Source organism: Lissotriton helveticus, chromosome 6 (genome assembly GCF_964261635.1).
Source record: "Lissotriton helveticus chromosome 6, aLisHel1.1, whole genome shotgun sequence".
NCBI lineage: Eukaryota > Metazoa > Chordata > Amphibia > Caudata > Salamandridae > Lissotriton > Lissotriton helveticus.
Window position 1 is genome coordinate 2,090,682,598 of NC_136067.1, and position 13,548 is coordinate 2,090,696,145.

Here is a 13,548-nt window from a genome sequence, read left to right on the forward strand (position 1 = left end):
TGCCAAGTTTCGTGCAAATCCATTCAGCCGTTCGGGCTAAAAGTGAGGCCAACCGCCCTATGGAAAACTCAATGTTAAAAACACGTTTTGGGACCCCCCTTTTTTCTCGGCCCCCCCTTGACGAAACCCCCCCAGATTTTCAGGGGCTGCTCAGAAACAAAATGTTCCATTTTCCTGAAAATTTCAGACAATTCCGTCCACAAACGCCAAAGTTATTAGACATAGAATTTTCAAAAATCCCTTAGAGAAAAAATCCTAACTATATATACCTACTGGCGACCGCCAGTAGGTAATATATATATATATATATATATATATATATATATATATATATATAGGTCCTAACTATAACTACCTACTGGCGACCGCCAGTAGGTAATATATATATATATATATATATATATATATATATATATATATATATATATTACCTACTGGCGGTCGCCAGTAGGTATATATAGTTAGGATTTTTTCTCTATGGGTTTTTTGAAAATTCTATGTCTAATAACTTTGGCGTTTGTGGACGGAATTGGCTGAAATTTTCAGGAAAATGGCACATTTTGTTTCTGAGCAGCCCCTGAAAATTGGGGGGGGTTTCGTCCAGGGGGGGTCGAGAAAAAAGGGGGGTCCCAAAACGTGTTTTTAACATTGAGTTTTCCATAGGGCGGTTGGCCTCACTTTTAGCCCGAACGGCTGAATGGATTTGCACGAAACTTGGCAAAATTGTAGGGACTGGTAGCCCGATGTGCCTTTTGTAGGTCTCAATATATGTGCTCCAGTGGATTTTGAGAAATTAACGTTTAAAAAAAGATATATATCTGTAACAGCGGACTGGGCAGCGGCCCAGGACGCGTACTTTTCGCGCAACGGAGCTTTGTGAAGCGAAGCTGATTGGTTCTCCGGCGTCTGTCAACATTCCAAACAGTCCGTAGCGGCCGCCATCTTGTCTCTCGGTAGGATCGAGAGACAAGAGGAGGTCAAAACAAAGGGGGAAATAACTATAAGGGGGCATAGTAGATCCTCGCTGACCCCCTAGGTTTGATGTGGAGGTTTTAAAAGGGCCCCGCGGGGCAAAAAAAAATAATAATAATAATAATCGAACGGCTGAATGGATTTGCACGAAACTTGGCAAAATTGTAGGGACTGGTAGCCCGATGTGCCTTTGCTAGGTCTCAATATATGTGCTTCAGTGGATTTTGAGAAATTAACGTTCAAAAAAAGATATATATCTGTAACAGCGCACCGCTTCGCGTACTTTTCGCGTTACGGAGCTTTGCGAAGCGAAGCTGATTGGCTCTCCGGTGTCTGTAAACATTCCAAACAGTACGTAGCGGCCGCCATCTTGTCTCTCGGTAGGATCGAGAGACAAGAGGAGGCCAAAGCGAAGGGGCAAATGACCATAAGGGGGCATAGTAGATCCTCGCTGACCCCCTAGGTTTGATGTGGAGGTTTTAAAAGGGCCCCGCGGGGCAAAAAAAAAAATAATAATAATAATCGAACGGCTGATGACCATAAGGGGGCATAGTAGATCCTCGCTGACCCCCTAGGTTTGATGTGGAGGTTTTAAAAGGGCCCCGCGGGGCAAAAAAAAATAATAATAATAATAATCGAACGGCTGAATGGATTTGCACGAAACTTGGTAAAATATTAGGGACTGGTAGCCCGATGTGCCTTTGCTATGTCTCAATATATGTGCTTCAGTGCATTTTGAGAAATTAACGTTCAAAAACAAGATATATATCTGTAACAGCGCTCCGCTTCGCGGAGATAAAATTATATGTGTATTACCTAGCTGTTGCTAACACCAGTTAGCGACGGCTAGTAGGAGATAGCGACCATCTTGGGTCCCACTTTGCATGTGAGTGATATTTATCACTAATGACATGCAAAGTGGGCATGCCAAGATGTTAGCGACTGGAAACAGTCGCTAACATCGCTATCTCCTATTATCAACTTTTGGAAATATTCGAGATAAGCGCGAATATCTCCAAAAAGTAACAGCTGCCCTGAGCAGTTCTTAGCCATGTTATCCAATGGGAGGTGGATAACATGGCTAAGAGCATTAGCTCGGTAATGCATGAATATCGCGGAGTTTTCAGCGACATTAATGCATTGCGCTCGTTTTTTATCGTATTTGCGATAAACCTTGATAATAGCAAGGTTTATCTGCGATAATTTCTGACGGTAAAAAAATCTTTGCAATGCATCGTTAGGGATAAATATCGCTTAACTTTGGTAATATGCCCCAACGTCTGTTAACGTTCGATTCGAAGGAAATCAGGAATTGTTGAAAAACATTGTGTGCGCCATCTTGTCTTTTTTCAAATGCCACACTTTTGTCGTGCACGGCAGCCATTTTAGATGCCTTGACCAGATCCACTCTGTGAACGCTGTCGATCCTTACCATGGCTCCCCACCCTCGCAAGCATCTCCCCCAGGCAGTGGTCACCCCCGCTCTCTGTTTTATGCATGGGTAATAAACCTCCCCCCATCTGCGCTGTTCTTCCCTGAGAATCACACCCTGTGCCCGCCCGACACCTCCCTTTCGCCCTATTCACTACCGCACCCTCTGACACTCCTTTTCCTCTGTGTCCGATTGTCCAGGCCGGTCCTAGGCTATCAGCTAGCCCTGCAGATGTAGTTTATGGCCACAGCTGTAAAGAATCACCCGTCTTCAAAGGAGTTATAGTAGATCAAGGCCCACACTCGATGAGATCCGTCACAGCAGAAGCGTTGCTATTATCTGAAAACCATCCTGTATTGTGATTGGGGAGGGGACCGAGCGTGAAGCGGAAGATTCCAGGGATGACTCTTTGTACATCAAAGTTTTTACAATTATGTGTCACATTAAAAATATATAGCACTCCGACAAAGTAGTAAGATTATAAAACTTTAATAATTTATAAATATATACAAGAAAACAAAAATAGTAATAACATATAAACATTTTTAGAGAAAAACAACGAAGTAGCGGTCGGCTGTGCGAATAGTCCCAACGCAGCACAACGTCCAGATTTCCGGCGTGGGGCGTCGCGGGGGGTGGGTGATCAGTAGCAAACTGTTGTGCGAATAGTTCCAAGGCAGCAGAACGCGCCGAAATCTAGATGACACAAAAGTGATGTCTAGTAAGTTGCCACCCAGCAAATAACGGCGTGGGGCGTCGCGGGGGGTGGGTCATCAGTAGCAAACTGTTGTGCGAATAGTTCCAAGGCAGCAGAACGATGGCACCAAGGTGATGTCCAGTAAGTTGCCGCACTGGTTTTGGTATCCTACAATGCTGCTCCGAATAACGGCGTGGGGCGCCCCGGGGGAGGCGGCGTGAACGGGCCTCTCCAGGTGGAGTGTCATCTGTTGTAGTGGGGCGCCCCTTTACCGTTTCAGTTGCCATTCCGTCCGCTTTTGGTCCACTGTGTCAAAATCCGCCATTCAGCTGAGTTGCGCCCACTCTTGCGGTGCAGCGATAGGCGGCTGCCACAGGACTCTCAAAATGGCGGCAGGCTGTTTCCTTTTTGGGCCTGGTCCACTGAAATGGCCCTGGGACACCTTGAAAATCGGACGCTTGTCTGCTAGGTCTTGGACCCCATTCTCGAAAGCGTCCCCTCCGCCTTGAGAATTCATCAAAAGTTTTGGGGGCCCCGACTCCTGCAGGCTTCTGGTGGGGAGCGGCTGCCATGATTGCTCGCGGAATGACCACGACGGAGCTACGAGATGGTGGTGCTCTCATGGTGACGCCAGCTTCAGTCTGAAACATCCAGAAACAAGGTGGGGCTTTCATCGTTTGGGGGGAAAAAAAAGTTTTCATCCAATGAAAAGTGTTGTTTTTAGGTCATATGATCAAGCCTTCCATCATTAGGAAACCAAAAGTAAAATGAACCAATGAAAAGTTTTATAAAGAAGTCACATGACCTGTTATGCGGCATAGGGTATAAAATGTGGAGAAAATACGTTGGCACGTGAGGCGGTGTCAGTAGCGGACCGATGTGCGAATAGGCCGAAGGCAACACAACGCGCCAAGATCCGGATGGCATCGAGGTGGTGTCATAGTTGAGAGTTCTGAGCAGCGGTTGTAACACTGTCTGAAGCTTATTTGCAGCTGCTGCAGCTTCACTACGCGCGAAGATCCGGATGGCACCGAGGTGGTGTGTAGGAAGTTGCCGCACTGGTGTGGCCATCCTACAATGCTGAAAGTCGGCGTGGGGCGCCCCGTTGGCCTGTGAGTTTGCGTCAGTAGCGGACCGATGTGCGAATAGGCCGAAGGCAGCACAACGCGCCAAGATCCGGATGGCACCGAGGTGGTGTCTAGTAAGTTGTCGCACTTCTGTGGCCATCCTACAATGTTGAAAGTCGGCGTGGGGCGCCCCGTTGGCCTGTGAGATGGTGTCAGTAGCGGACTGATGTGTGAATGGGGCTAAAGGCAGCGCAACAATATTTTCTACTATATTTCCGGTGTAGAAGAGACCACAAGGCGCTGAGATGCCAAGATCCGGATGGCACCGAGGTGGTGTCTTGCAAGTTGTGGTACTGGTGTGGCCATCCTACAATGCTGAAAGTCGGCGTGGGGCGCCCCGTTGGCCTGTGAGATGGCGTCAGTAGCGGACCGATGTGCGAATAGGCCGAAGGCAGCACAACAATATTTTCTGACTGACACCACAAGGCGCTGAGATGCCAAGATCCGGATGGCACCGAGGTGATGTCTAAGTTGCGGACTGGTGTGCGAATGGGGCCAAAGGCAGCGTAACAATATTTTTTGTATGGAAGATACCACTAGGCGTTGAGATGCCAAGATTCGGATGGCACTGAGGTGATGTCTAGCAAGTTGGTGTGGTCATCCTACAATGCTGAAACTCGGCGTGGGTCACCCCATTAGCCTGTGAGATGGCGTCAGTAGCGGACCGATGTGCGAATAGGCCGAAGGCAGCACAACGCGCCAAGATCCGGATGTCACCGTGGTGGTTTCATAGTTGAGAGGCACTTCATCTGCAGTGGGGCGCCGAGATCCGGATGGCACCGAGGTGATGTCTAGCAAGTTGCTGTACTTGTGTGGTCATCCTACAATGCTGAAACTCGGCGTGGGTCGCCCCATTAGCCTGTGAGATAGCAGTTCTTTGGATTTGCGAATAGGCCGAAGGCAGCACAACAATATTTTCTGACTGACACCACAAGGCGCTGAGATGCCAAGATCCGGATGGCACCGAGGTGATGTCTAAGTTGCGGACTGGTGTGCGAATGGGGCCAAAGGCAGCGTAACAATATTTTTTGTATGGAAGATACCACTAGGCGTTGAGATGCCAAGATTCGGATGGCACTGAGGTGATGTCTAGCAAGTTGGTGTGGTCATCCTACAATGCTGAAACTCGGCGTGGGTCACCCCATTAGCCTGTGAGATGGCGTCAGTAGCGGACCGATGTGCGAATAGGCCGAAGGCAGCACAACGCGCCAAGATCCGGATGTCACCGTGGTGGTTTCATAGTTGAGAGGCACTTCATCTGCAGTGGGGCGCCGAGATCCGGATGGCACCGAGGTGATGTCTAGCAAGTTGCTGTACTTGTGTGGTCATCCTACAATGCTGAAACTCGGCGTGGGTCGCCCCATTAGCCTGTGAGATAGCAGTTCTTTGGATTTGGGCCTGGCTCGTCTGCTGTAGTGGGGCGCCCCTTTACCGTTTCAGTTGCCATTCAGCTGAGTTTCGGCTGCTCTTGATGCTACAGCGACAGGCGGCTGCAACAGGACTCTCAAAATGGCGGCCTGTTCTTTGGATTTGGGCCTGGTCCACTAAAATGGCCCTGGGACACCTTAGAACTCGGACGCTCGATTTTTTTTTCCTTTCCTGTACATGCAAAAAAAGGTAAATGCCCGGTACGTTACACGCTTCATCTGCCACGATGAACTCTCTAGAGGAACCGAAAAAAAATATAGTTGTGGTAACTATACCATGCATCGTCATATGGAGAGGTGGCAACAATTAATTATAGTGCTGCATAAAAGAGAGATTTGGAGGAGAACCCCTGACCTGCTAGTACATTCATCAAAGAAGTGGCACTGAGAGCTTCAGAGGCAAGGGAAACGGTCCCAAATATTTAGAAGAACTTTGGAAAGATTAAAATGACATGTTTAGATTGTGGCAAATTTATTTCATGTGGACATCTGAGTGTTACTCTAATAAATACAGCATATGAACATCATCATAGTCGATGGTTGGTAGAGACATTTTGACTATATCCTGGACCTGCCCGTCCTCGCCCAAAATGGCGCCAGAATAAATGGGACTCGTAACTCCTTGTTGTGTACTGGTTGCAGAACCTTGAAATCACGAGATACGTATGCAGTTTTGAAGCACATGGCGGGCGGGGACGAGAATTGATTGAATATTTCGACATCCCTATTGATATTAAGTTCTGATGTGTTATTGATTACTGTACTGTTGAAAGTTCGAATTAACGTCACCCATGGTACTTGCCCGCAAATGTATATCTAGATAATTTTATTGTAACTGGCCCTGTCGTATTTTAATTATAAAATGTACGTCCACCGATTCCGTAACTGTTAGACACCTTAGTTCTTGCAACCTAATGGCCCGCCCGTTACGTTCCTCTACAGTGTAAATGTCTATTCATCATATACGATTACAGTTTGCTCCGTGGCCGGCCCACGTGGTTATAGGCTCGTATTTGTATAATGAAATTTTCACAATAAAGGTTTTTAAAAGAAAACATGGTAGTAGTATATACATTGGTAAAGTTTTTAATAATAGTCACTGTTTTAGAATCATTAAAAGGCAAGTGAAATAAAGCAGACCAATTACATGAAGGGTAAAAGGTATAATACGAAGGAACGCAGTAAAGATAAATGGTCAAGGGCTGTTGTGTTTTCTATTCCTGCAACATAAAGTGATCGATAAGAATCTCATATTCAGGCGTATCGGCGACTAAGACAGCAGGTCGACCCTCTTTTGCTCAACGGCTCCGTCATGGGACGAAGAAACGCTCTTTTTCTCGAAAAAAGAATATATTTTACTTGCAGGACAGTTGTAAAATTTCCGGGAAAGTACATTAGCCTGGAACATTATAACATATATTTAAGAAAAAATAATGTTCGGAAGTAATGAAAAGCGTAATTTTTAGGTCATATGATCAAGCCTTTCATCATTACAATAAGAAAAGTAAAATGAACCAATGAAAAGTTTTATTAACAAGTCACATGACTTGTTATGCTTACGTTACGCGCTGCGCGCCCCGGATGACTTCCGGATGCGCTAACGCGGCGCGTCATATGACGCATTACGCGACAACGCAGGTACAGAATATAGTCAAAATGTCTCCACCAACCAGCGGTCGGAACACAACCCCTTTCAGCAGGCTAAATAGTTCTGTTAAATGACAACAGAAGGGACAGGCAACAAGAACCATCAGTCAAAGAGGGGAGGGCTAGTTCTTCTCTACCGGGTTACATTGGGGCGCTACCGGAACTGATCGAATTGGTAGTCTACAGTGTTTCTGGATGTTTCAGACTGAAGCTGGGGTTAGCATGAGAGCAGCACCATTTCGTAGCTCCGTCGTGGTCATTCCGCAACCAATCATGGCAGCCGTTCTTTATCGTTATTTTGGGCGGGGTGGGTGGCGGAGCCGAGCTGTTTTGCAGCCATCATTGTGTGGAGTTCAGTTCATCTCACTAGTTTTGTATTTGTCATGAGGGGTTGTTCCTAATGTTTCTATTTTTGCGAGGTCAAAAAGAGATTCCATTAGTGGCCTACTGATTTTGCTCGATTCTTTTTCTTTTTTTTTACACGATTTTTCGTTATCTGCAAAGACTAAACAGAGTATTGCGACTCTGTGTTTGTTTGTAAATAGAGAATGAACCAAAGAGAACTAATTCTAAAACAGTAAATACTTGGATAACAATGAATCAAATGGAGAGAGAAGCAGGCACGACGGATTACAATGGGGGCAAAGACCTGCGTTAACTACCTTTCACTATCTGCAAAGAGAGAGTACTCCTAATAGAAATGAGGGGGGGGGGCACCATTCAAAGCAGATCAGTGTGCATAAACACGAAAATGTTTTCACTTACCACGTACTTGACATTCGACAGCTTATGATATTTGCTATTAAAAAACCATTGAAATTCACTGAAAAAACCATAGGTTATAGACCATATATAGTTAGGAATTAGCATTTACAAAACCTTGAAAATTCACTGAAAAAACCATAGGTTATAGACCATATATAGTTAGGAATTAGCATTTAAAAAACCTTATTTTACTCACACAAAACCATTGAAATTCCATATATAGTTAGTTGCACTAACTATATATCGCGCACCTGCAATCCACTGCTGATGATGTCACATATTACATCATTCATGACATGGTCAGTGACATCACTGATGACATCACTGATGACATCTCAAATGACATCACTGATGACATCACTGATGACAACATCCAGTGACTGTATGTTTCTGTAAAGTTAAAATGTGTCTTACATATTGAAGAATGAGTGGAAGTATAAGTGTCTGGACAAAGGATTTAGTAGGTGCATGACTGAATGCATGAGTGAGTGATTAAATGTGTCTCACTGAGTGCATGGGTTAGTGACTAAAGTGTCTTAATTTGTGCATCATTATGTCTGTTGTTCTGTAAACTGCTGCATGTTTTGATCAGTAGCTATATGATTAACTATATGGGTTACTGATTGATTGTCCAAGTATTTGTATGGGAGACTGAGTGTGTGTGTGGCTGGCTGGGAGGTGTGTGACTCTGTGCAGATCAATGTGTACTTGTATCAATGATTGTATAACAAGGTAAGTATGTGTTAGTATATGTTTGAAAATGTAAGGTGCTCTATGTTTAACTGTATAGACAAGAAAATGGAAGTGTCATTGATTCTTTACAGGACTGACTAGGTGTGTGAGTAACTCCATGGATGAGTGGCAGACTGTGAGTGTCTGTATAGGTGTATGAGTGCATATGATAGTGTTGTAAAGATGAGTGATTGTATGTATGAATGATAGTATGGGTGAATGAGTGAAGGTGTGTGTAGACGTAGGAATCAGTGAGTGCGTATGTAGTAACTAGTATTGGTGTGTCAATGGTTTCAAAAATTATATTCTGTATTTAACACTGGGTGAAACAGAGGTTATATTAAAATGTGAGGAGATGCATTGTATTGTCACATGAATGATATCATCAGTGATGTGGTCATTGATGTCAAATGAGATGTCATCAGTGATGTCATCAGTGATGTCATTTGAGATGTCATCAGTGATGTCATCAGTGATGTCACTGACCATGTCATGAATGATGTAATATGTGACATCATCAGCAGTGGATTGCAGGTGCGCGATATATAGTTAGTGCAACTAACTATATATGGAATTTCAATGGTTTTGTGTGAGTAAAATAAGGTTTTTTAAATGCTAATTCCTAACTATATATGGTCTATAACCTATGGTTTTTTCAGTGAATTTTCAAGGTTTTGTAAATGCTAATTCCTAACTATATATGGTCTATAACCTATGGTTTTTTCAGTGAATATATATATATATATATATATATATATATTACCTATTGGCGGTCGCCAGTAGGTAGTTATAGTTAGGACCTAGTTTCCATCGGAAATCCTCAACATTCTATTTGGATTAACTTTGGCCCTGGTGGATGAATCTTTGCGAAGAAGATGGCTCGGTCCGCTGCGCTCCTTCCCTGAAAGTTTGGGGGGGATTGGTGAAGTGGGGGCTGAGGTAAAAGGGGGGTCCCAAAACGTGTTTTCTCCATGTTATTTTCCATAGGACGTTTAGACACGGCTACAGGTCTACAGGTCGAACGGCTGAATGGATTTATAAGAAATTTGTCAAAACTGTAGAGTCCGGCTCGCAGATTACGCTTTTTTTGGAATGGTGTAAATCCGTTCAGTAGTTGCTGAGAAAATTAAAGTTAAATTCAATTATATATCTATACGCGCGGACGGGTGCGCGCACTCAAGCGGCTGCGCGCGAGCGGAATTTTGTTTTTGCTGCGTGACGTCTGTTAGCGTTCGATTCGAAGGAAATCAGGAAGGGTTGACCGCCATTTTGTCACTGCGACTAAATATATTGTTCATTTCAAAGCATTGGAATATGGAAAGGGGAGAAGGTAGAGATTGTTTTGCTGCGTAGGTTTTCTTAGGGTGTGCAGTAAGGCCCTTAAAGGCAAAAATATATATATATATATTTTTTTTTAAAGTTGCGGGGTGCGCGCACCCGGGCGCGCACACCTATTTACAAGAGTGTGAAAATGGAGATAAATCAGAAGTTTGAGTGCTTTGATATAAGGTGGCTCTGAAAAGAGCCCTTGTGTTAATTGAGTTTTTTCTGCATTTATAAGTAAGTAGCGATGCAGAGCCTGATGTTGCAGAGGAAGATTCTGTTTCTGCCTTCCTTCTTACCTAGTTATGGTTTTTTCACTCCCACTCCAGGCTTTTAGTCTGTGGATGAAAAACATGAACCTACTGTAAGGATTGCAGGCCGGTTCCACAGCAGCGTCAGGAATCCGAAGAGTAGTCCGCAGCCTTCCCCTACGGCATTCCGACTCTATCAAGCACTAGAGTACGAGAGACACGCCAGGGGGAAACAGGGAAACAAAACAAGGAAAGATGGGGGGAAAATAAAGATGGTTGTTGGTGATTTCCAGTAGTGGATGCGGGGTGCTTCAATGAAGGGAACCGGATAACAGGTAGGCTGTAACAAAAAGAGGAAGTAAAACACTCTAGTTCTAACCCAATAACTGGAATACGCTAACATACAAGCACACAAAACCTATCACGTACCCCAGGTTCTTAATGTGTCGCTGATTTAACGTATGAAGTTGGAAATAAGGTACAGCGTCTGGAGCTGGGATAGGGATGACACAATAGGAAAAATGAGCACTTGCAGACTAGATACTGTACATAACAATATGGTCTAATTAGTCCTCTTCTTACTTTAACTGTTGTGTAACAGGCCTTGAAGATACTTTCACTACTGTATGGCCACAAAGAACCTTCCGCCCACTTATTCTGCAGATGTTTATGAGGTTTATAACCATCTATAGAAACCAAAACGGAATATGTAATCTTCACATAAGAGTCAATAGTGATAAAAGAATTGGTAGCGCTTGAGCACTCTTACCGTGATTCCCTGTAGTGTGGAATATATGCACCCACCCTGATCCACGCAAGAGTGCCACCAAATGCCAAGGAAGGGGGAATCCAGTATTCAAGTCAGGAATATGAAGATATACTGGAAATCAGGGGACGTGGAAGGAAGAGGTGTAACAAAAATGGGGACAGGAATTGATAGGACTCTTCCTAACTAACTAACTAACTAAATGGGAATTAATTGAGGAATAGGGAAAATAGCTACACCGTACAGCGGAGCAAAAACCCGGCTGTCGGATGTAGCACTCTAGAACTTAGGGAAAAGAAAAGATAAGTCCCACCGGATGGCGGAGCAAAGCCCGGCCACCGGGCGAGACTCAAGACCAGCGGGGAAAAAAGAAGGTTCACGAAGTGCCGTGAACTAACTCCCCAAGCGGAGAGCAAGGCTGAGCCCAGCCGGATGGCGGAGCGAAGCCCGGCCGCCGGGCGAGGCTCAAGGACAAGGGAAAAAACTAGGTGTCTACGAAGTACGCCCAAAGGCAGTGAAACGCTGCGGCTTGGAAGCGTAAAAACGAAGCCTGCACTAGATAGCGCGGGGGCCGAATACGCTAAGCCAAGAAACAAACAAGAAGATCCAAGCAGGAAATACGGAGTCAGGCAACAGGATTCAGATGGATCCGGAAACAAAGGGAGCTTGACGCAGGAACGTGAAGCGTCGTTCCTTGTTTCCTAGTTCCTTAAGTAACATGAGTCTTAAAGGGACAGCGTAGGGGAGTCCCGAGGCATGACACCTACACTCACCTATGAAAATCTTACTATTGATGCTTGACTGAGGCCAAGGAGATCAGAGTGCATGTCTGTGTAAGGTGATGTACCTCTGGGGATATGATGTTACATTTAAACGTAGCCCCTGAGTGCTTAGTTCGGTTCTGTTCTCTGTCACTGTTGTTGATTTAGAGCCCCAAATACAAAGGCTTGTTGTTGCTTGTGAATCCCCAAGTGTATATTTGCCCATACTGATCCATAACGCCCCGGCCTATCCATGTCGTAGGCCGCAAGAGTGGGCGAAACTCAGCTGGCCGAGCGAGACTTGGGGAGGGGGCAGGAGCCAAGAGGAAACAAGGAGGGGTTTTCATCATTTGGGACAAAAAATAGTTCTAAACCAATGAAAAGTGTTATTTTTAGGTCACATGACCTAGCCTTACATCATTCGGAACCCAAAAGTGAAATGAACCAATTAAAAGTTTTATTAACAAGTCACATGACCTGTTATGCTTACGTTACGCGCTCCGCGCCGCGCCCCGGATTGCTTCCGGGAAGCTGCGCTTCGCGCCTCGCGCACCAGAGCATTTTCGGGTGCGCTAACACGGCGTGTCATATGACGCATTATGCAACAACGCGATACGTCGTTGGGGCTCCACCGGAACTGATTGAATTGGTAGTCTACAGTGTTTCTGGATGTTTCAGACTGAAGCTGGCGTCAACATGAGAGCACCCCGTGGCTATGTCGTGGCCATTCCGCGAGCAATCATGGCAGTCGCTCCCCACCAGAACTCTGCGGGAATCGGGGGCCCCGGTGACTCTTGTAGAATCTTCAAGGCTGAGGGGACGCTTTTGGGAATGGGGCCCATGCCCTAGCAGTCAAGCTCCACGGTTGCCCAGAGCCATCCTTGCAGGCCAGGCCCAAGTCTGTTGAGCCGACCGCCATTTCCTGAGCTCCGTGGCAGCCGCCTGTCGCTGTATCGCAAGAGTGGGTGCCATTCAGCCGGATGGCGGGTGAGACGCTGTAATAGCAAGAGCAGGCGTAATTCAGCTGGCCGAGCGAGGCAATGTGCCGCAGGAGCGGGCGCAACTCAGCTTGTCGAGTGAAGCGCTGGGGTGTAGCTGAAAAACCTCCACCTGGGAAGGTGGGGGAGGCTCGTTCGCACCGCCTCTCCCTTCCAGTGCACCCCACGCCGTCTCTTGGTGCAGGTATATGTGATGGTTGGACCAGGGCACCGCAGGACGCGTCTTTAGGTCAAACCCTCAACTATGGCACCCAACATCCAGGACTTATGCCATTTGTGCAAGGCAGTGACATCGAAGCATGTCAGGGACCAAGCATATCCAGAGTCCTTCCTACAGTCTCTGCCTTCCTTCTTACCTAGTTATGTTTTTTTCACTCCCACTCCAGGCTTTTAGTCTGTGGATGGAAAACTATGAACCTATACTCACCTATGAAAATCTTACTATTGATGCTTGACTGAGGCCAAGGAGATCAGAGTGCATGAGTCTCATGCTCTATCGATTGAGCTGGCCGGATCAGGCAACAAGAAGGTGGTGGGGGTGGCGGCATCAGCAAGGTATCCCCCCACACAACTTGTCGGACATCACCTCTGGATGTACTGGGGACGAGCCTTGGCGCATGGTGTCATCCCCGGGGTATTTGCACAACGGT